Below are 25,597 nucleotides of genomic sequence, written 5' to 3' on the forward strand. Positions count from 1 at the left end.
GAATTCCTAAATGCTTCGCACCCCGGAGAAACATTCCGAAGATTTCCAAAAGTTTTACATATTTAGAGTATGGTTCGTGTGAAGACCGTTTTGAAAGATATATATTCTAAGCGCTTATCAAAAATATGGACTCTATATTACGTTATGCTGGTAACTACAAAGAACGGGCACAAATTAATTTCAAGAACCTGTGAGAAGCATATGGATTTCCCTGTATCATTCCACGTCTCATGGACTGTGCACGTGCTCTCAGAACTCTTAACTCCCGTCGCGCGTACCGAACGTTTAAGCAGGGCTGGCAAGAAATACGTGCTGGAATGTATACTGTTTCACATCGATAACTACCCAGACGTTGCCACTCAAGAGACGGTCATATGATATCAGTTCCCTTCCTTCTTTTCCAATCACACTGACTTTTCGTCCAGCCATCACTCGGATTCATTTACCTTCACAGCTCAACAACTCGTCCGCAAAGCACTCTCACAGTAGTGTGGCGTATTACATGGTTCCCTAATAAGGTGACAGCCTCCATCCTGTTTACGTCTGAAGGCTCAAACGTCAGCGGGAATGCTTCAAAAGATCTCTTGCGGCACCTAGTGGCACCCCCGATTCGATGGTATCTCCAACACTTGCGCACCACGTCATAGTTGGTCAGGCCTGGAGCATATATCTTTAACTTGTGTTCGAAGTGCGTTACAGCGATAAACATAACGTCCAAACCCGTAGTGCTGCACGCAACTAGTGATATGAAGCCCGCCGGCGCCGCCGTGCGCGCAGGGTGAAACAAGGGCCCGACGGAGGTGCCGCGGCGGCGGCGGCAATCACACGATCGGCCAAAGAACAGGGCTCGCCGCAGTTGCGCTGCCACAGCTTTCGCGTAATTTCGGGCTCCGGCCCAGAGAGGGCGACGGACCTCGTTGCCGCACTTCCGGTTGCGTAACTGGTGCTCCAGACGGCCGGCCCGTAAAGTATGGCGTTCACTGGAAGGGGTACGAGGTCGGAACGAAACGGGAAATGTTAAAATCGCCCGCTTTACTGCGTTCAAAATGGCCGCCATATAGAAACTCTATGGTTGACAGTCCACTTTTAAATTTTGACGTGTTATGTTCTTCATTCTCTGTCTGATATCGCATAAGCAAGCTAATAACTTCGTAGTCAACATGCGCCCTTTCAATATAGGCATCTTTTAATGATAGACAGCAATAGTATGCAGGGCTATAATCTGCAAACATATATATACTTTCTGCTAGCCACGGACAGGCTTTAATTCCAATGACGTCGGCGACTTTACGATAGCAGACCGTGACTCAGTTACATCTTCAGGTTTGGTCCGGTTTGTTAGGTTTAACGTCTTAAAGCGACTCAGGTTATGGGAGGCGCCATAGTGGAGGGCTCCGGAAACTACGACCACCTGGGGTTCTTTAATATGCCCTGACACGGCACAGCAAACGGGCGCTTTGCTTTCGGCCTCCATTGAAATGCGGAAGCCGCGGCCAGGAGCGGTTACAACTATTGGGTGCATACGATGTGCCAGTGCCAGACATATAGAACTACTCAGTGTACTCGACGACCGTTAAACAAGAACTGAGCTGTCGTCTAAATGAAAATCGCTTTACCAAACTTTTGACCGCCGAGGAAGCTGAGGTAGTGCATGCAAAAGCGAAAAGAGAAAATTGAAGCAGGATGACGTAAGTCACGGTATCCGCATTTCTCAGTTGCAGAAATTAAAAAAAAAAAAAAAAGAATACTAGATCAAAACCGAGCTTGCGAAGACTTCCTAGTCAGTTGTTTAGTTTTGCGCACTCTTAAAACAATATTGTACCGCATACTACTCAGTGCAGCGCTGTTTTTTTTTTTCTTTTTTCGTGCGTTGTTAACGCGATAGCGCTCTATATAGCCTCGGTTTGAAAAAAAAAAAATAAGAAAAAGTAATAAAAAAAAAAACGTGTTTGCGTTGTGAGAAAAAAATAATGGGCATAGTTCTTGTAGGGTTTTTAGTTGTAGTAGACCATGCGACATGGGAAGGGCCTGGTTGGTCCGTGGGTTGAGGGATGTCACGAGCGCAGATGATTTGGCAAAAGCTCCCATCTCGCGCAGCTCCTTTGAGATTGGAGGCTCCTATAGGACATCCTTGAATCAGGAGTCAAGACACCCTGCAGACCTATATGCTATACGAAGGCACTTCCACATGGCTTAATTGGTTAAATGTGGTTTCAGGTAGGTTTTCATATAACCAGGTAACTATAGCTGCGAATACATGCTTTTGAGTATGTGTGAGATAAGCGATTAGCGAAGCAGCATTTATGAGAACCATAATCAATAAGGAGATCCGCTGAGTGGGCCATGCTGTCGCGTTCAATGTGCACTTTCTAAGGTGAAGCCTAAATGCAGCTCGTTTCTTTCTTTTTTTTTTTTTTTTTTTTTTTTGGGGGGGGGGGGGTCACTCTTCTGCATTTTCCTTTTCTGTTTCCGTGCATGCCATCTTCTGCGTGCTGTTTTCGCGAGTGCTGCTCTGTCCCATGCTGTACTTTCATGGCGCCGGTCAAGGATGTACCTGCTAGCAAAGTGCTACGAAAGCTCGAGACCTATTGGCCACGAGGTCGAGCAGAGTCACCGCCTTGCGGCGTTGCAACGAACCCTAAACTGTGGGGATGCGCGCTCATGTCGTCTGCTAGCCAGCAGTGTTTACGTGCGCACGTATGGTCTGACGCCTGCTTTTTGTTAATGCGAAAGCAGGCACCAGAATGTCCGCAATGTGTCGCCGGAAGTTGTTTTCCTCGTGACGTCATCAGGCAGTGACCATATGGGTTGTAAGTCATGGTATAAAGCTGTATCATCGAGTCACGGCTCATTAGTAATGTGACACGAAATCACTCATGTAAATCATGAGTCATGCGAGTCACGGGCCATGAGAAAAATCTGCTGAGTCACGTCGTCAAGTGGGAGCATCGCGAACGTCGAAGAGTGGCGGTGGGGGTAAGTATATGCAGACAGGCGACTACTAGACTACTTTTGGTCTCGGGGAGCATGCTCATGACGCAGAATTGAAAGCCATCAAATTCGAAGAAGCCTACACGGCTTTTTAATGTTGCGACTAGGAATCGCCCGTTCTCAAAATTTTGGGTTTGGTTTGGTTTGGTTTGTGGGATTTAACGTCCCAAAGCGACTCAGGCTATGAGAGACGCCGCAGTGGAGGACTCCGGAAATTTCGTCCACCTGGTTTGGTTTGGTTTGGTTTGTGGGGTTTAACGTCCCAAAGCGACTCAGGCTATGAGAGACGCCGTAGTGGAGGACTCCGGAAATTTGGACCACCTGGGGCTCTTTAACGTGCACTGACATCGCACAGCACAGGGGCGAAACGACATTACGAATCGAAGTATTGAATGCAAAACATGCACATTTGCAAGTCTGTTTGGTTGGCTTTCAGCGGCGTATGTTGGTGAAATAGTGTCGCGCCGATTAGTCATGCAGCAAATAGAGACGCACTTAAAATGTAACTCAACAAGCTTTCAAGGGCTTGTTTCTGACATTAGATATTTCTAACCACGGTGTATATCCAGCAGATATAAAGAAGCCTTTTTTTTAATTGATTCACAGGAGGGAAAGGCGCAGTATCCATCACACTTGTTTCTGTGTCCACGGCCTTTAATTGTTTAATTTCGCTACATGCTGTTGCATCCCAAAAGATACAAAAAGTAAAAGCTTATAGCTCAATTGTAGTAAATCAATTATCTTTCGAATCAATGCTACCATATATATAATAATGCCTACCTTGCTGAAGTATCAATTTGAACAGAACACGCGCGTACGAACCACATTTTTTTTATTCTGAAATTCAGCCTGGAATAAAAGAAATCATCTGCTACAACCTTAATTATTTAAGTTTAAGGAGTATGCCCCATTATATGAGCAGATCTTCAAAGTAATTATGCTACTATATTTCCGCAGACAGAAATGAAATAATAAATAACAACCTGTTCGAAAAGCTAAAAAGCTTACCAAGAGTAAACAGTATTTGGCGCTAACTTCTTTTTACTATCTCCGTACCAGTAGCGTTTACTGTGAAATAAATGTACTGAAACAGCCTTTCTGTTGCTTTAAAAACGTGTTTGAAGATTACCGCACCTGTCTCAGCCTACGTAGCTGTCTTTCTCTGGTGTCGAAATAGAGCACTTAAGAACTATAGAATTCGTCTGTGTCTCACAAGACCCTATTTACAGCACCGTTTTCGAAAGTGTGGGGATAAAAGAGGAGACGTAATATATATGTTTTTATATCCTAGTTGGAGTTCTACACAGATACTCTTTAAAACATTTATCAAGTTCTTTTGTGCACTAATTATGAATCAAGAGTACAGAAAAATCTGTCAGAATACACAATTTATAGAAATGTTATTAACATGTATTTCCAAAATGGTAGCCTTGATTCAAAAGTTCCGAAAAAAAGAAAAAAAAAACAGCACACTTTGTAGGCTTAAAGCTTGGAGTAAGGAAATTTGCTAATCATACAGAACGATTCTTCTTAGAAGACAATTTTCATCTCAAGTAACATGGTTACTTGAGATGGAAGCCCTTAAATGCGACATACGTATGGAGGGTTCTGCTAAAAGATTTTGAAATGTTCTTATAAGAAAGCAATTTTTCGCAAAAATAAATCGCAAATATAGACGCACGGGACGTGAAGCACACACTCTTTTGGCGTTCCTCCAAATTCCGCACATTTATACAGCCTTCCTTTTTCTCTAAAGCACAAGCGATTGCAAAGGCACAGCGCAAGCTAAACAATAAAGAAATTACTGCGTCTCAGTCTGGAAACTGAGCGTAGATGTAAGCATGGAAAGATTAAGAGCCAGGAGATTGATTGCAGGTGGTACTGGCCGCGTTCTTGCACCCAGCACCCTTCCCACCCTAAAGCACCCTAGAGCACCCCTCTTGTCCTGAAACAGCCCTCTCCCAATAGACTCTGCAGCCAACGGATGATACTCGTTTCGTTAAACCTTGTTTGGATCCCTCCAGGGTGACGGAAATCAGTGCCCAGTGCTCGACGTCATCTCAAGGTCGACAACAACGGGAGCTAAAAGCATTTCGTGCTTAAAACAGAAGCATAGCCTAGCGCCGTTCACTGTAACTGCCTATATGTAGGGCAATGAGAATAACAGAAGCTAGAGAAGCCAGTTCTTTGCTGGCCGAAACTTTCTCTTAAAAGTTCACAGTTCGTTTTGAAGTGCACCTTGTGTATTTTTGGTGCCAGAAGCACAGCCTTGCTCCTTTGGGGTTGCATGCATGCTCTCAACGCGAGTACCCTTGCATTTCGTTCGTATACGAGCAGACGGTGACCTGACGACACAATACACCTATACTACCTATACAGCCTACAAAACGTATGTTTTTACTGAATTCTTTCGTACTTGCCAACCGCTTAACTGGCGCAGGCTTGTCGCGCGTAGCTATCGATTTCCAGTTTTACCAGGACTGAAACATTGTATAGGTACAAAAATACGAAATAATTGAATATTCTCAGTGAACTTGCTGCTTCGTAGGAATTATTTACATTGCTAAATTTCTAGAGCAGGAAAGTATTTCATTATGAAAGCCATTTGTGTGCAATTTATTTAATATACTGTAATTAGTTTTCATAATTTAGTTACAGCCACGTCTGTTCATTTCTTCCGAGTATGAAAATGAAACGCATGAAATGAAGTGACAAGCCCACTCTTGGCCGCATTTTCTATTATAAAAGCACCAATCTCTTTCATTTGCCTCAATTGCACCTCATTGTGCTTCTTGTGGTTCGTGAAATAGTTTGCAACCAGGTTACTGCCATTCGTCCATTGCGATACACATCGTTGTCGTCCCGGGGACCCGCAGCAGGGGCACGTATACGCATTTGGACGACCTGGATGCGTATAGCTGTGCCGCTGTCGAGCCCGAGTACACACGGCGGCAGCGGCGGTGGCGGCCGTTGACGGCGGTGCCCCTTTTGTGCTCGGGCCGCGGTGCGTTCAGCGCAGATGAGGACAGCCGCTGTCGGCTGTCCCCATCAGCCGGGCCGACCTGCTGCTGCTACCACCGTCGCCGGCTATATGGCGATGGTGCTGTGTGTGCGCGCGTGCGTCCGTGCGTTCTGGTGTGCGTGTGTCCCGCATATGGCTCTTGTAAAGGCAGCGCGCCTCTCAGCATGCAGTGCCGAAGAATGCATCATCCCTGAGGTTGTAAGCTACAGCGATGAGGTGGTGTAGAGTGGTATTTTAGTTCGAAACGCTACAGTCTCTATCCGGGCGTGAGAATTACCTGGATACCCACCTACAAATAGTACCGTGCTCAATTGCTGGCATTCGTTGCTATTCACGGTCATACCAAGCCTCATAAACTGCCAAAAATAATTCATGATTTATGACCTCCGTTCTTCTCATGTCATGCCAGGCGGACAGAGCAGTGCACATGCGCCGGCTTCGACAAACGCATTAAACTGTTTTCACAAGGAGAACGGCAACCAGAGCAAAATCAGTGCTGAAAATTATGGTAACCGCAAGTTACTCCGCCACAACGTCAGAAGCTATTTCGTTACGGTGCACGCCTGATGTTTGCGATTTGATGCTTGTGATGTGCTTGCGTCCTTTTAGTTACGGGCTAAGGATGAAAACTGAGGCAAAGAACCATAAGGAGAGTGGGGAAACGTCGTAATCTTCTGTTATCGGTGTCTGGCGGAGCTGTGACACGTTGTGTAGGAAATATCCTCGCAGGATGCCATCTGCCTCTCTCGAGTTGCATATACTGGAAAGCAGCATTCTTTGTCCTGTTACAGCAGCAACTTATGTACTCTTCATTCCAGCGGGATGCGATCTCTTCAAGAGGGCGCCTTGTGTTTCGACTGCTATCAAAGTGCTCAAAGCACGCTGAAATAGTAGAGAGGTTTAGCTTGCCGGAGACATACTATTGTTGACGTATATCGGTTTGCAGGACGCCTCCCGCGCAAGCGCAATGACCGCGATGGCACCCACCCCTGTCAATGCGCGTGCGTATAGGAGGGGTCCGGCGAACCGGTGTACGTCTACGGTAGTACGTCTCCGACAAATTAAATCTCTCTACTATGTCCATGCATGCTTAACGTCCTCTTCGCAACAACCAGGCTCCATGGCCACTAGTTAAAACTGGGCTTCGTATAGTCTCAACGGTATACCCCAGCAGTAGCACAAAATGGCGGTTGCTGTCTTTGACACAGGTTGCTGCGACGTGTGTGACCAAACTACCAAGGAAGTCGCACTTAGTGCTGCTTTCCGGCAAAGAAAAGTATGCGAACAAAGACTGAATTATTTGAGTGCCCGTTACAGGAACAAAAATGCGGTGCTCGGCTCTTGCTAGGAACCAGCCACGTTGCCCGGAGCTGGGTGGACGCTCGGAGCATTGACTGAACGCGGCTGCCGCGTTCTGGACCGTCCTCTTCTTCCGGGCTGTTGGCGCCGTTGTTCACCAGCAGCAACAGCGGCGGGAACGACTGCGGCGCGGCCCGGCCGTCGCGGTCTCCTACGCGGCGACAAAGGGAGCGCGCAGTCGTGAAACCGGCGTCCACTGGCACCCGCAACGACGTCGGGGCCGTGTAGCGACGCTTTACGCTATGTGCGTATTCCACGATGCATCTTGTAGGACCGTAACAGAATTTTGGGTGACAATCGTGGTCGCGCAGCGCTCTGTTACTTCAGGGTGGGCCAGATAGAGTTTATCATTACGTCTTTTCTTTTTCGCCTCCGATTTTTTGTTTGCTTGTTTTTGCGTTGTATTTAGTGACGCTTCAGGGTCGCCAGCCGCTTTCACTCTGAGACAGCACTTGGCACACTCTCTCCATACGCTACAGAAAGGGATAATTCGCTCTTCTCGTACGTAGGATATGTTTCGCTTGTTGTATTTACTTGCAGCAACTCGGCTAGGTCCGGGAGCTGGAAAAGAGCAATTGCATAAGCCATCGCTCCCAGCACAGAGCCAGCACCTACTGAAAGCAACTGGTTCATATTTTTTTTATTTATTTATTTGAAATACCCTAAAGGCCCAATAGGGCATTACATAGGGGGGGATGTGGAAGCAAATCAGGGTAGAACAAAAACAGATTAACAGATGATGTTATGGTGGTATGTGAGGGAAGTATATAACTAGTCATAGTAATCTTTATACAAAACTAAAAAACACATATCTCACAGAGTTTTGATATTTACATTCTGGTCAACTTTCACAATTGGCGTTGGAAAAAGAAACCCTGAGGACAGACCGGGTACGTTATGTGCTTGTGTTCAATGCATGTAACTTGAAGAGTAAAATCGGCGAAATAATTTTTGCACAGTATGAAGGATTTTCGGAAACTTAATTTGTCGCAGCTTTTTAAACAGGAGAGGCTTCAACCTGTAGCAGGGAACAAAATCCTGTAGTAATATTTTTGTGTCTCATGGTGGGAAGTTTTCGGTTATGCCATGTGGGATCAATGGCTGAGATGTGCAATGCTTGCCTTGGCTACTTTTAAGTTTCGCTCTGTACGCTGGGAATACTGTACATCAGGGCGAGAGGGATAGCTAATTTTTGTTGAAAGGCCTTAATGACATACATAAACAAGGGAGGTAGACAGCAGTGGCCGCTAGTGTCTGTATGTGTTCCTCACAATTAACTAAAGGTGAATACTTACCCGATAACCCAATGATACGTTCTTGGAAGAAACAACGCCGTTTTGCCTTAACGGCTTACTTCCATGCACTTGCGTCAACTGCAGCGGAAGAATTTTTTTCTATAAATCCATAAACAAATTTTACACCAGCAAGAAAACTCCTAAAATTGGGAAGCCAGCTCCTAAATGGTCAAGTGTGCATAGTGTAAAGGCAGAAAGTCTAAGGTCGAAGCTGTATACAAACATTGATTTTAGTAGGTTGTTTCTTTTGAGTGTGGTAATGTATTATGGCTATGGGTAGTGTCGGGGGCCTATAAAGCTTCAGATATCTTCTTTCCATGCTGGCAAAATTCAATTTGACTATGAATCTTGATTTTCATATAACAAAGCAGCCTGGAATGGACTCTGTTATTTATTGTTCTAACCGATGGGAGAAGTGATAAGAACACTATCTTTTCAAGGATCCTGCAAGTTCCATACGCTAATGTGAGATTATGAATTCATGGATGCAGGCCGGACGAGATATTACAGTCGGTACAAGAACCGATTACAGTCCACAAAATAAATACTTTAACATTCGCTAAAATCGCTGAAAAATAAAAAGAAAAAGAAAGAGAGGAAGCTGAGCCACGTAAGACGAAATAGATGTCTTACATCTTCCAGCAGCGCGTTAAAGAAAAGAGCAATGAAATGTAACAACAGCACAAAACAATGGTAAATGCAAACGCAATCAGTATAACCGGCTTCTTTGACAGGTGGACAATTCAGGCAACGACTGGATGGGTATATCTAGAAGTCGATATATAGGCTAGGAATCAACCTATATATAATAGTGGGTTTCGAATAATTCTTGCCACCTGGGCCTCTTCAACCTGCGCTGACATTTCGCAGAGCACACGGACAGTTTCGTATTTTTCGTTCGTTGAAATTAAGCCGCGGTGGATGGGATTCGATCTCATCACCTCAGCGTAAGCAGCTTACGCAGAACATCTAAGCCACTGTGCTATTGCCATGGGTCAATAGACATGGTCCTGAAGGTTCTGCGGTTGTTCATATAGTATATCAAACGTCGGAAAATTAAAATGGTCTTGAACAAACCTTACGTATTCAGTCAAGAAAATTTTCCCCTTTAGCTTTAATTCGACGAGACACAAAAGGGACACAAGACACAAACCGCCTCAGTATATTTCCCGTCGCACCTCCCCATCCCCCTCCCCCCCAAAATAAATAAATAAATATAAAGTAAAAATAAATAAAATAAAACAGACGCGGCCCAAAATTTTCACTTTTTGGCAAGGAGAAAATTTAAGCGTGCCGCACATCCCTCTTCCTTTTGGCCCTGTCTGTTACCCCTCCACATCCCAAGTCATAGAACCCGCAATAATGTCGAATGGCCCAGACTCTTCAGGATCGGTAACTTAGAAAATGTCATGAATGTGGCAACTTCTCAGCCCACCCTAATATCTGTCATAGTAGCGGTATACTTATCCCTCGCGAAATACAGAAGCCCTTACTACACCTTTAGCTCTAAAGAAAACTTGCCACGAAAACTAAAGCATGTAATCATTTCGGAGTGAACGCGACGAGAGTAACTTTTCTCAACTGCACATTTCAGGGTTTTCAAGCAGTTATACTGTTAAGGCAGTTCTTGGATTTGACACTCAGGCTTTACCTTAAGAAGCTTCTCGCAGAAATCATGCCTAAAACCTATGCTGTCGAGCAGTGTTGGAATAAGAATCATCCACCAGTATGTTCGTCCACGCTATCGTTGCCTGCTCTAAGCCTCGACAGAGGGAGCACGTGCATCTATACCCACTCCCAATTAGGGCCGATCGTCAGAGTGAGTACATTACGTTATGCCTCTCAGAGAACAAAACATGCGCTGACCCGGAACGTCGGTTCAAGGGACGGTCAACTCTATTCCTCAAGCCCCATCCTAGCCACCGTCTGCATATAGCTCAAATGGGGTGCAAGACGTGCGTGGGCCATAGTTTTCAGATCGTAAGAATGCATCAACCCTGCATGCGCATAGTTCGCTTTCGTGACCTTTATTCGCGCCATTGAAACCGTTATCAAAGTTACTTCGCACCGTGAGAGCGGGCACTCGGTCAGCAGCAACAGCAGAAACAACTACATAAAGCATCTTAGAATGAAATTTCAAGTGGATCGGGTTCGCATGCATCGCTTCGAGTGCCCTATATATATATATATATATATATATATATATATATATATATATATAAATATATATATATATATATATATATATATATATATATATATAGCTCGGCGGGAGCAGCTGTATATCTCAAGCGCAATTTCATGCACTTACACCATTCGCTGCCCCTGTGCAAGACCCCATGTAAACTATGGTCGCGTGTCTTCCATATGCCCCAAGTCTTCAATATGCCCCACCTCGGCGGTTATGCCCTGTCTATTACGCTCGGCAGTCTGGCATCACCCTTTGGCAAGGCGTTCCTCTCTCTGTTCGGGCGTACCGCTGCTCTCTTCACCTTAATTCCACGCTCATTCTCTCTTTGCTGCTGCTATGCTCCGCTTTTTACGCTTTGCCGGTGGCTGCGTTTCGATGGAGGCGAAACGGAGAAAGGTCCGTATGCTGTGCGATGTCAGTGCACGTTAAAGATCCCCAGGTTGTCGAAACTACTCCATAGCCCTTTACTGCGGCTCCTGTTTCTCACTTCCCACTTTCTCTCCTCCCTTCCTCCTTTCAATTACAACGCAGCTCAGGTCTCTAGAGAGCAAGTGTGACAGATACTGCATCTTTCCTTTCCTGTGAGGCAATTTATTATTATTATTATTATTATTATTATTATTATTATTATTATTATTATTATTATTATTATTATTATTATTATTATTATTATTATTATTATTATTATTATTATTATTATTATTATTAAGCTCTTCATCTTGGCGTCTCCGCTTGGCATGGCGTTCTCTTTGTTCGGACGTCACTGCTTTGTCTGCAGTGGGGTCAGAGAGTCATGCGCAGGGCACCTTATGCCCCTCTCCGGTTTCCGCGTATACGCACGGGGCATGCGCACACTTCGAAATACGCTACTGACTAAAGTAGTGTAGCTCTCGCTACAAAAATTAAATCATGCTGTGTTCTTTTTGGACAAGCGTTCAGTTCGGAGTTCCCGAAATTAAGGCTGGCCCTGTGTTTTCCGCATTAGGACCTCTAGAAAATATTATGGGATGTTTCGAATAGTTATCACTTGTTGGCCGACGTAAGAAACGCATCTGGAAACTGTGGTGGGGTTCAGGGAGGGAGAACGAAACTAACGTTACAGTGAGAGCACTGTGCTAACGTGGCGTCGTAACAAACATGTTCGTGTTGCTCATGTGAGTCATACTGTTTACCGCCTATTGAGCGACTCCGGTACACTACAAATGAACATCACTGCTGTAACTACTGGGTAATTATCACAGCTCTCCCCTCAAGCGACAATAGACGCTTTACAAAAGTTAGCGCCATCTAGTGAAAGAGACAGAAACTGTGCGCGGCGGCCATGTTTTGCTCAGTCCGCCCGCGCCTCCCATCGAGTACGCTGTCAACGTGCGCCTTTGTAGAACCCGTGCATGCACCGAAAGGTGCATTGGAATGCTCACCAGCGATTGTTATATTGTTTAACATCACAGCAGTCGCTGTTAGCTCCAAGCTCTATTCGGAATGATGCCAGCATATTGTTGCGTCAGCGCACCGTCATAGACGCTCACGGAATCAAGGTATAGGCGTGTATGCGACCGTTCGTTGGCAGTCCTAATCGGCTTTACAAGAGTCACTTGCATCATGTAAAGCATTACTGCACGTCCCTCTGACTAGGAGCTAGCTCACAAAATGTGCTATCACCTAAAACAGCAAGATTAATTGTTTTGCGCGCTATGGAGCCTTGCGAACTTGAAGGATAAACTTATGCTGCGATGGAGGACACGGGAGAAGGAGCAATGCATGTGTAACGAAAGCTATTGTGCAAATACGTTCTTTGAAACATTTTGTACGTAGGCTACATTTACCATTGTGTATTTGATTTAAGACACGGGCATGATTACCGAAACTACTTTTTACAGTCGTACGAAATGGTAGTGCTTGGTGCAGAGAGCAATACGGTTGTCTAGTGCGCCCGAGGTGCGTGTTTCACGCTCCAAAAGCAAGCGGCTGCCAAACCCGCGGCGTCTAGAAAAGCAGGAAAAGATGACACCCCACTAGTGTGTTGTAACATGCTCACGTACAGCCCGTTTTGACCGGTCCACGTCCAGAGCGTGCAGCTCGAGTTTTATACTAACCAGAGCGGCCGATAAAATAACGAAGCGTGCGCTTCACTTTTGTGTTTCTTCGAGTCACCCGATGGTTCGCTAATTCACAGCTACCTGAAATTCACTGGAATTTTTAAATATGTTGATTTCTTGTTTATTCCCTCTGTCAGAAAGCAAACATTTGAAGCCGTAATCTCATATTAAAGCGCTGACATTGGAAGCTTCGAGGAACTCGGGGGAGGAAGAACTCGGCTGAAACGAAAATAAATTTGAAAAGTCAACTCACATTACTGCGAAGTGTTCGTGCTTTGTGCAACTGGCTGTGTTCATAAAATCAGATTTATATTATATCATATAGTTATAGAACAATTAGGGGGTCACTTAAGCTCCGCCGTTAAAGGTATAACGCGATAGTGTCTCTCTCTCATACACACACACGCACGATGTTTTTTTTTCTTCGCGTGTTATATTTTAACTCTTTTATTTATTTATTTATTTTATTTACCAAATACTGCAGGCCCTAACTGGGCCCTAGCAGGAGGGGCGAAAAGAATACAATGCAGTGAAATATGAATTCATCAAAAGTAACATACTACACTTTAGTATGTTATATGTTGTTATGTATGTTATATCTTTATGTTATGTATGTTATGTTATATTTCTATCATTTCTTCATTTATTTTTATTTTATTTGACGTTTTATATTTTTTTATACACCAATACGCATGCGTCAGCAACAATCGGCTTTCCATTCTGAGCAATTTGACACTTTTGAACACATTCTTCAATTATTTCAATTAATCAATTACGCATTCTAAATTTTCTTCCTTAGCATCACCAAGCACTGGTTTTTCATTGACACCTTAACCCTTACTTTCCAATTTTTCTTTTTTTTTCGTTTCTTTATTTCATCAATTGATCAATTGATTAAAAAGATTTTATTAACTCGTCATCGCCTATCGCACACCAATCAATATTCAATCACTGGAAGCACAAATTACCATGGCACTTTTTTTTTACGCAGCCCCCGATTATTTCCGAGACTAATGCCAACTACTGCGTCGACGGCATGGGAAGGAAAGTGCTAAGCGCCAGTCCAACTTACGTCAAATTACGCATGATTCTTTTACCATAAAATAAAATGCATCCTTGCTCATTTAACCAACCAAGTATCTTCCAGTGGGATGAGCGACGGTGATTGCGCAAACCAAGCACACAAACTCGCGATGATCTCTCATAGGCATTTAAGTAAACAGCAAAGGCGCACAGACAAAAAAAATCCACCTTACAGAACTCTGGATACTGTACCTGGATAGGGATGACGCTGCGGATCGCTGAGAAATGGGGGGGGGGGGGGGGGGCATGCACGACTCGTAGAGCAATTTGTAACTGCGCTCGGCAGCGCAGCCGGTGGGCCCCGCCACGTCTCGGCTGTCAAAATACGCTTCTAGGTGTCTCTAACAGAAACCGCCAGGGACCCAACAGAGGTCCAAGCACAGCACACTAGGTTGAAACGTGAAAAGCGCGAACAGAACGGCGAGCGCTGACGGACGAACACGAAGCGAACGGATGGAGCGAACAAAGTATGGCGGCCAGCGCGGGATCAGGGTGCCGCTCACGGTTGCCAGACGTACTTTTGTAAACCCTCTATGATGCTTAACATATGATAATAATGGCTTCACAGTGGTATGCGAAGATTCGTGTTGTAGACGTAGCGGGCGACGCGTTACTAGGGATTATTTGATAACGCGAACAAACGTAGGACTAGAGAACAAAAATTATATTCCTTGAGGAGTTGCGATGTGAAAACAAACAGCGGCTGTTCGCGAAGCAGCCAGGAGAGAAAACTGAAACGAACACGCCTGCTCAGCTGCATGTTCTGTGACCCCACGGCGTACAACCGCAGAAGATCTGTAAGGGAGTGTACTAGGTTTCTGGCGGAACAACTACATGGCTGCGGAAACCGTTGGGTAACTGAGACAAAGAAAAAGGCGGAAAACCTATGCCATGAAAACCCCGGAAATGGTTCTTGCTTGTGTATTTTATGGCCCTCACAGGCACCCAGTTGAATGGACGTTTTCTGTTTCACACCGACAACGTGGATCTTTAGCCTGTTTGCAAATCTTCTTTCGTGTAAGTGATTCTTATTAACGCGAAAGCGTTACTTCGCTATGTTCACAGATTTCTGTCCGCAGACCGTGTCCGCAGACCGTGTCCGCAGACCACGTCCGCAAAATCGTGTCAGCAGTTGCGGGTAATTGAGAATGGTAGAGGTTAATGAGTGATGCCAATTGATAGAGGCTGAAGTAATGTTGCTGCGTAAAAATAATTAGGCCAATAAGTTTATTAGGTAATTAATTAGAATAACTGGTTCACAGGAAAGGAAAGGCGCAGTATCTGGCACATTTGTTCTGTGGACACATGAACAGGGCCGTAGGGTAAGGGAGAAGGTGGGAGTGAAAGCGGAAAGAGAGAAACGGGTGCAGTAGTGGATATGACTTCAATTGTGTGACGTCACGCAACCGGAAGTAGAGCCGAAAAAAAGGGCATAGAAAGGGATTGGCGCGCAATTTGAAAGTACCAAAGACTAAAAGGGGTAAACAAGAAGTCAATTAATGTGAGGTAGAGGATGTGCATCACGCAACCGGAAGTAGAGCCAAAAAAGGGCATATGATTGGCATGCAATCTGAAAGTACCAAAAACTAAAATGGGCGAACAAGAAGTGAATTAAGCTACTATAGAAACAACCAGAAGCAACTAACAGCAGCATCCGTGCTTTCGCGTTACTCCAATGTAGATTCTGCAGTGATCTTTAATTTTTTAAAACTGTTTTCTTATTTATCTGCATTGACGGTCGTCATCTGCAATCTGGTTTGACGTAATGCCCTTTGATATATGTTTCTTTTTTTGCTGGTTTTGGCTTATCAGCGTTTACCGCCACGGCCTTGTGTCGGTAGTCTTAATTTGGTTCCACGTTCGTGTAAAAAAATGTTCCAGTTACGAGTGCAACTTCCACTCCTAACTGGAGCTTTTCTGACGCGTATACGTGCACGAACCAGATTAATAGTGTAACGAGCGTGTTCCGGACATCTTTCTTTAGCATGGGTATCTCTGTCCAAGGTTCCATGAAGGTCCATCGTGTTCGTAAGTTCTCGAATGGTCCCTAAAGTGACACCCCTTGCACCATACCCGTATCCGAGCCCGCTTTAGCACTTCACGCCCCGGCATTCTCTGCGGCATGCACTTCCGACGCCTCGAACACCACTCGCCCAATAATGCAAGTAACGCGGCAGTGCGGAAAGGGACCCCTCGGGGAACAGTTGTAACAGCGTGCGCGTTGTTTGACATGGAGGCCACGGCGTGCTCTTTTGTTCGGACACGCACGACCAGCCAGCAGTCGCGCTCGCCTATGTCAACGCCGGCAGCCACCGCAGTTGGGTCAACACAGCTGAAAACACCCCTCCTCTTTGCTGCTGCCGATCGGCACCCGTAGCATGGCTCCCCGCCTTCGCATCTTCTCACCGTGCACCCAGCGTCAGCGCGTGGCCCTCTCGCATTAATAGAATTTTATACATGCGCGGACACTGTTCCGTGTTATCACTATACTTGCTAGGGAGTGGTGGGCCTATAGTGCGGGGAAAGCTACTTTCGGAGAAATAGAAAATGTTGTATGAATTAGACGCACTTGTTTCGTGAATTACGTTATCTGAGTTACGTTAACTTTTCGCGGACTGCATTTCACGGTACAGCATTCGAGTGACAGCGCTAGAAGACTGGCTATTTCTCCTTTGCGCCAGTGTTAATTGAATCGAATAGAAAATGTGGTAACATTCGGCCATATTATTTGGAGTTTTGTATTACTCCACAGAATTGCGAGCTAAATCAGCTTCTTAAACTTTGGCTTTATCATATAAACTAGAGGCAACACAACTCAACTCACAATCTTGCTTGTGATAAAATATTTGCTTAGAAAAAAAGAAGGAAGGACTTTAACAACGGATTATTCCTGAATAGCGGAGGAAGCGTTCCTGGCGTTTCTGAATTTAGACGGAGCTTCCATTCAGACCATTAATTATATGCAACAGAACTTCCTTGCTTTGCGCTGTTCTTCACTTGAAGATCTTGTTTGCTGCTGGAATTATAGGTGATATGGTAATTGTCTGCCATGCATGCGTTTCTGGGCGTGATCTATACAGGCTGAAATGTCATCATTTAAATGAACATTAAGCGCAAACGCCCCAGCGTACGTTAAAGATCCCCAGTTGGTCCAAACAAATCCAGAACGCCCCAGGTGTTGTTCGCAGTGCTTTAGGGTTATTTTCACGCGTAAAAAACAACCTACACGCTTGCAACAAAACAAAAGCTGCAATGAGAAGGGTAACAAATGGACAAAACGACCTATTACCCCCTTGAGCTGTTTTCAATTAATCTTGCTGCGAATGAACTACTTAGGTCAAATACCAAATAAAACAAGACTTTCGCGGTATTTCATAGTATTCAGTGTCAATGAGAGAACAGATTACAGTAAGCATTACGAAAAAAAAAAAGAAATTAAAATGTGCTATTACGTTTTTGCTTCGGCGAAGCTGAGGTTAGCTGAGAAAAAGTTTTTAGTTTGCCCGCTACCCCTACCTGTCACGTAGCGCTGTAGAGCAATTAATCTCCGCGAGAATTTTGAATGCTCGGTACACCCGATCGATTGCCTATCAGTCGGTGTGAGCGCATAAAGCATATTTACTGGTACTATTTTTGATAAGGTCGGAATAGTTTATTATGATAATAACGTTTTCGCATAGAATTTCGTTACAGGCTTCAATGTTTATGCGTTTTAATGCAGTTGGTCACTGAAGCACCATCACCTGAAGCACCATCACCTACATAGATTTGCGACTTTCGGGAGGTCCTCAAGGTGACAGTAAAATATTTGCATCTCCCGCTGGAAATATAAAGAATTCCCGCATCTAGGACATTTATCCGCACATGAAGAACACAAGTGCGACAGTGACAAAAAAAAAAAAAAATACCGCGAGTCACTTCGAGCAATCTGTTTATTGCTTTGTCGAATTCCCGAACGCAGTGTAGCGATTTGCCTTGTCGATAACCGGACGTAATAACTTTGTCACTGATATTTGTGGACATCGACACTCCTGTTTTTTAAGGCGAAAGCCCTCCTTGGCTCATGGGCTGTGGAAATGCGCGGACAATCCAGTCTGGAAAAGCAAACTTGAATCAGAGAAAGGGTGAATGAAGCGTTGTTGGGTTAGGCCTCTAGAAGTATAGAGTCACTATCCATTTCTTAAATTGTTGATCACTACAGTTTTCGATGGCTACACCCAAAATTTGCAGATAGGAATACAATAAATTAGGTATGAGTTATGTCAGTTTCTCAAAACCACAGTTCGTTCGAACATTTGAGACACAGTACTTTACGCGACGTAAGCTATGGCTGCGGAATGCTAAAAAAGTGTCTACAAAAATTTTGTATGTTTCGATGAGTGTTGTGCACATGATTTGCCAGCTTTCTTCAATAATGGTAATATCGATAGTGATGATGATGGTAGTAGGAATGACGATGGTCATGCAATTAGTGAGAACAGTATTGTAAAGTGGTTTTCACCATTTCCGTTATTAATAAGACTTAAGCACAGTCCTGTAATTTTTAAACACTTGCTCACTGATCGACTCGCGAATCCGCGGCTTCTACCTCCGTTAAGATAAGGACTCCAGGAACACTATAACTGCGAACGAGTCGGACATATCTTGGGCATTCTGGGCGGCCTGCGTGTCACATAAGACCGAGCAAACAAGCAGCGGACGCGCATAGGGAACGGGCCGCACACGCCAGTCGCGTGTCGCACACTACGGGCCGCTGCCTTCGCCAAACGACGGACACGCGTACGCACTCCTGATGACTCTTCCGTTCCTTCTCTCGTCGTTCTGCACGCATCCCTCCCCCAACAATGAGCGCATCCACAGTCGCCACTGCAGTGTACGCGGACCGAGGTGAGCTGTGGTGGCGTACGCTTCTTGCAGCGGTTTCCTCCGAGGCTGTCGATTAGCCATGCCTGGCTGCGCGCGTGCTCCATCCCTTGATGCGCCGAGGACGCGCGCCACGGGTGCCGCGGAATCCGCCGTCGCGAGGTGGTATGACATGCGCTGGACGTCGCCCCGAGAAGGCGGTTCTGCGGAAGGAGTCGGCGGGTCGGTTTCGCTTCCACCGGTACTCCACGGTGTGAAGCGAGGTGGAATTCCCCCTCAGCGTGGACCGCGACCAGCGCGAAAATAGATTTAAAATGTTCGCCTCGAGGTCATTGCTGAATTCGTTTGTTTTGACTGCGACATCCTGTGTTTCTCTGGCTCTCAGCACTCTCCTTAATGTGCTCGCTGTGGGCTATACTGCACTTTCTAGCCCTGTGAACATATCGCAAAAGACGACACTCACGAGTCTCCTTCCTGTCACCCTTGCGCTTCCGTGAGCGTCCTCTCTCACTTGTATATCTCTTGAACTCTCGTCGGCGTTGTTGGTCTTCGGCCGTCCCAGCGCTAGCGTGGTCAGTTACTTCTCTAAGCGTAAGAGGGCGCTTCCTGTGCTCCCCGCCTTCCCTTTTCCGCAGGATGTTCGCTCCCTCGATGCGGAGAGACTCAAGCCGTGTTTGCAGAGTGCCGGACTCAACCGCGATGCTTTCCGCGTGCTTTTTGCGGCGACGATTGCCGGTGACGAGAGCTGCGTCTTCTCTCGAATGTCCACGCTCCAGCAGCGCGAGTAAGTGGCAGGTGCTGCTTTTGAAAGGCGGGCTGATGGGAGACGAGACGTTTGCTGGTTTTAGCCGTTGTTCACGCGGGTGTTGGTGACTTCCCACTTTTGCAGCATATATGAGGGACGTGGCACTATGGCACCCTAACTATGGTGCACTGTGGATTTGTCGTTTTGGTCACCTGTTACGCTGGAAAAACTTTCCCTGGAATATATCCAGTCACAGCGCACAATATAATGCTGGGTGTTTATATACACTCCCTCATAAATAATTTCTCGTTTTTAACATTGTGTAAAGTAAACGAAAGCGGCTGCACGCCACATAAATAGCGCACTTATGCCGAAAAAAATTGCTTGAAATAGACTTCGAAATTACACTGAGTAGCACGTGATTCTGTTTGTATTATCACAGTAAAAATGAATTATGAGATGCCCATTCAGTGGAAGGCTCAATTCTTCCGGTGAGGAAGTGCAGGTGACTTCAGTCCAAGACAGTGAAGAGAAACTTTTGTGCACACGGCCAGAGAGTACGAAAGGGGAAGCCTGGTATGATAATTCATCACGATATATCATTGAAGAGTGGTATAGACAGTCTATGTCATTATAATTGGCAATTCATACGGCTTGCTTCAGCTCTCTTGAATTTCTCAAGAAAAGCAGCTTTGTGGATCACTAGTTCATCGTGTACCACTCAGCCAGAGTATAACTAGGCATATTAAACGTAGTTTATATTTTTAGCCATACATTCTCATGCGGATATGCACGCTCATACTGAAGACCTGCTTACAAAGGAGTATAGAAAGTGACCCTTTCTCCCAGTCTGCTTCCCTCTCTTCTTTTATTCATAAACAATACGGTTTTTTATAGGCGAAACTTAATGCGGAAGACGCCCGCCACATGTATACCGCTTTCATCAAATGAGGGGAACTGGCAAGGAACAACGCTGTTACGTTGGCTGGCTGCTTGAGTGTTTTTATTAGCGCTCGCTGTCCCAGCCTTTCATTTCATCCTGAGCGCCGATACCAGTGCTAACGTCACTGCACATTCATTAGTGCGGGTATAGGCTGAAAATTAGGTGATAAGCTGTCGAAGTAACGCATCACACCTCACAGCATAAGCGGGGTGCACCCGTCCGATGGATGGATGGATGGATGGATGGATGGATGGATGGATGGATGGATGGATGGACGGACGGACGGACGGACGGACGGACGGACGGACGGACGGACGGACGGACGGACGGACGGACGGACGGACGGACGGACGGACGGACGGACGGACGGACGGACGGACGGAGGGACGGACGGACGGATGGACGGACGGACGGACGGACGGACGGATGGACGGACGGATGGACGGACGGACGGATGGATGGATGGATGGATGGATGGATGGATGGATGGATGGATGGATGGATGGATGGATGGATGGATGGATGGATGGATGGATGGATGGATGGACGGATGGATGGATGGAATATAGGAGCGTCCCCTTTGGAACGGGGTGGTAGCAGTAGCTGTCATGCTCATTTTTCGCCCTATATCTAAATCATTGTTTTGGTTAACTATACCATCATTCTATTTATTGAATTTTGATTCTACATTAATAACATTATGTCCCTTTTCTGCTTTTAAGCCACCAATCTTCCAGTCGTTTTTTGCTAGCTTCCACCACCGGTTTATTCACCCGGCCACATGGTATCTCTAAACCCCAGAGCTTCAGGAAGAGTGACTGCACCTGCATCGATTCCGAATGGATACCATTACATTTCAATATAGCATGGTCAATTATTTCACTGGGGCATCTTCATTGTTAAATTTCTTTTTGTAGCTGTGTGTTGTAAGGCACCCTGATCTAGCTTCAAAAATTAGGGCACTGCCTCTTGAGTTATCAAAGAAAGTTTCCTTCCTGATCTGCTTTTTCCACTTTCGGAATAATTCCACACTCTGTTTCTTTGCTACCGAATTTATCCAATTTTTACCTTCTGTGTTTTTCACCTGTTGCATAATGCTCTTTATTTCTCCGTCCTTGTGACCAGCATACTTACTGGTTAGTTTCCTAGTTCTTTTCCTCCATTGTGAGTCAACGCTGTTTAGGTATAAGTATTCAAAATACTTTAGTTGCTCATCTGTTAATGTCCAATTTCCTCAGGCGTTCCTCATTCAATTTCCTCAGGCGTCCGCGTGTGGTACTGCAGCGCCACCTGGCAGCATATGTAGGCCATTTAACGCCAACAGCATTAAATGAAAGTAGCCCATATAGCAAGAAATAAGTTATCAGAACCGAAGTGCTTACGTCGAAGAGTAGAGGCATGCATGCGATCATTCCTATAGAGCAGATGTGTATATATATATATATATATATATATATATATATATATATATATATATATATATAGTAAATAGACGTACTTGGTTGCTAGAGGTTGTACACAAGTGAAAAATTGCTTCATACTGTTTCCAAGTTTATTTGGAGTCGACGTCTCGGCAGGAGCCCTGCCTTTCTTAAGACTTGAGAAAGGCAGGGCTCCTGCCAGCGGAGGTGCCATCTTCATAGTGTTCGAGTGGCCACCGCTTGTCGGCGCCATGACATTTTTCCCGGCATATAGTTTTTTTTCATGTGATATGTCAATTTTGGGGTATGGTGATGGCAACGGGTTTTTAGGTCGAACGAGGCCTATTCCATATTGCATTTAAAATATGCTTCTTTGGACGCAAGGAAATTTGTCGAATAATGCGGCGCATGCAGTCAACCCGAGATAAATTTGGAATTCTGTTTGTTGATTTATAAGTATACGTTTCTGTTTCTCTATGATTTCTATGTTTACTCAAGGTATACCTTGTGCAAAAGTGTGAAAAAGAGTGAGATAGGGAAAGAAATAACTCGTTCTGCACAAATCTTGCACGGAAGCTTATTTGTAAGAGAAACCTGCTGTTTCTATATTTTCATCCAACTCTTGGTGTATTCGGTTCCGGTGATTTTAGTATAGCTTGCTTCGGAATAAACGCTGTAGCTAGTAAACCTGACACGCGTATATAGAGCATCTTTATTGATCAGGCGAGTTGTCTGCGTGGGACAAAGAGGGGAACGTTTGCCAAATACGAAGAGCGGGGGTTGCTGCAGCGAAAACTCCTTCGGCCACAGCTTACTGTGTGGAGAGAAGAATTAGAATCTCGTGCGTCATGCCCTGCTGAATAATTAAGGGATGAGTTCCAGTTATAAGCGGAACTGTAACTTCCACTTATAACTGGAACGTTTTTAACGTATATGTGGAACAAGAGTGTACTAAGGGTTCTGGCAGCGCATTTGGGCCCCTAGTTACAGCATCTCATCCTTGCGGCAGTAATTTTTGGCTGGCGATGCAATTTCCTAAACGTAATGGCCATATGGCGCCTTAGACACGTCATCAAGAGTGGACGCCTCTCCGTGAACGACAGGAGCAAGACGAGGCCGCAGTCTACCGGGTACAAAACGATAAGGCTGATGCCAAACCGCTGCTCCGCCTGAAAGCACTGACATGATCGCCATGGAACGCTAGGGAGGATAGGGCCCAATAATAAACCTCAGTGGGGGACCATTTGCGATCATTCATTCATTCATTCATTCATTCATTCATTCATTCATTCATTCATTCATTCATTCATTCATTCATTCATTCATTCATTCAATCAATCGCTTCATTCGTGTGTCGTCTTTCACTTGTCTCTGTCTATCAAGTAGCGCAGTATTCCCCAGCATGATCAACCAACTGGCCCCATGTTTGCATTGTTGTCAATCAATCAATCAATCAGTTCATTTTTAACATCAACACCGTTGAGGAGCCGCAGACCAAAAGCCTTAATCCTATATACTCGGCTTAAATAGCAGGCTATCTGTAGTGGTCTCGGCATTAGAGCCCAACTCTGCCGATGTGAGCATATCCCCAAGCAATGCGGGTAAAATAGAAACATGACACAGGTCGAGTATCCGGGACACCATGTTTTCCATGAGAATCTGGGCCCGCTTGCACAAAACAATCTTAAGACTGTCTTAGCTAAGTCCAGACTTAACTGGAGTCTAAAGAATAGGCCACTAGCATGGACGCTTAAGACTGCAGTCAAGACTGGGCTTTAGTCCTGACTTGTATAAGTCGCTTGTATGATTACGACTTGGTTGAGGCACAAGGACGCCAGGTGTCTAAGTAGAGAAATTAGGGAAATACAGGGATGCGCTGGAACTGTCCCTGCTGTAAGATGTACACATTCCGTCAATTTTGCGTTGTGTAAAATCCGTGCCATTGCTTTTTGCGGCTTAAGATTGTGTTACGAGGAAAAATGCCCCAAGTGGTTGCTGAGGCCGTTCTGGGAAGCCACTCTGGTGAACATGAACCCGAAGCGTTCGACGTTCGGAACACGAGCCGTCTTAAATAAGCTTGGTCTTTCTAAAGACACCATTTAAGTCTGGACTTAGCTCGGACTTTATCGTGCAAGAAATGGTGACAGACCCAGGAAAATTTGCGTTGTTCAGCCTCATTCACTTGGAATGGTTCAGACAAACGAGATCGATATGTCAGTATCTTACCTCGCTCGGCAAGAAGTAAAATAGGTCGAATTAAGGAAAGAAAAACGACTAAAGAGGGCAGAGGAGACCGATGACGTATGCGAGTCTCGCTAAAAGCAAGCAGTGACCGCTGCGGAGCGAGCGCGAGAAACCATTTCCGGCGCGGCTTCCGGAGCCTGTCGGTCTGCGGCGGCGGGTCTGGCACGCGCGCCAGCGCGCTCGACCGTGGATGCCGCACCGCGCCGGCACCGCGACGATGACGACCACGGCGAGCCGCTGCTCGACACGCGTTGACCGTTCTCAGATGACCGACTGATTTTTTTTTTGTTTTGTTTTCACGCCTTTCATTGTTTTGTCTGTTTTTTTTTTTCTTTCTTTCGAAAGCTCAGCACGCGGGTAGGGCGGTCAGCGCGCTTGACGTGGAGCGCCGGACGCGTCTTGACGCACTGGCGAAGCTGGAAGCATGCTTGGCCGCCCGCCGACAGGAACTGGCCGGCGCCGTAGGCGCGCTCTCGCGAGAACCATGCGAGCGCCGGCCGCTTGACTTCCTTCTCACAGCGTGGCTGCGCATGGGACAGCAAACTGTTTCGCGAATCGCATGCAAACGTAGAGTCGCGTTTTGGGCCACCTGCAACGCGCCCAATTCGACCGGGCGTTGCACCCAGCACTTTATCGCAGTTGATAATAGCTCCGATATGCAGCTCGAAAAGTGTGGGCCTAACGAGTTAAAACTTGGGCGTACAATCGGCATTTACGCGATTGTGGCTTCAGTGCCAGCTCGAGGGTTTCCAGCATTATTTCGTGATGGGGCATCAGACCGTGTAATGTGTTCTGACAGCGATATTGACTACGGCAGTGCACTGCGTGGACGAATTCCCGAGCTTAGCAAATCCCTTTCCTAACCAGACGCGAACATCTCGCGAAAAATATCGATGTGTAACACTGAGTTGGCAACTTTTACAAGCACGGACAAAGCATCGCATTCAGATCGCTAACACATCGCTTAGGGGGACAAAATCTAGACTCTATCATACAAAGTGCTTTAGTATAAAAATGCGGCAGCACTTTGAAAGTCGACACTTGGCAGTTTCTTGCCGTCATTCAAAAAGGGGCCTTGATAACAAGGCATATGCGCTAACGTAGAAGGAAAAGTCAACGTTGATCAAGTGAAGAATCTGGTCCCCTACTGGGGTTTGCATATTGTCAGTGCACAACTCATTTTATATACTTGTGTGTGTGTGTGTGTGTGTGCGTGTGCGTGTGCGTGCGTGTGCGTGTGTGTGCGTGTGCGTGTGCGTGTGCGTGTGCGTGTGTGTGTGTGTGTGTGTGTGTGTATGTGTGTGTGTGTGTGTGTGTGTGTGTGTGTGTGTGTGTGTGTGT

This window comes from Amblyomma maculatum, chromosome 2 (genome assembly GCF_055883805.1).
Source record: "Amblyomma maculatum isolate TAMU_Amacu chromosome 2, ASM5588380v1, whole genome shotgun sequence".
In the NCBI taxonomy this organism is placed as follows: Eukaryota; Metazoa; Arthropoda; class Arachnida; order Ixodida; family Ixodidae; genus Amblyomma; species Amblyomma maculatum.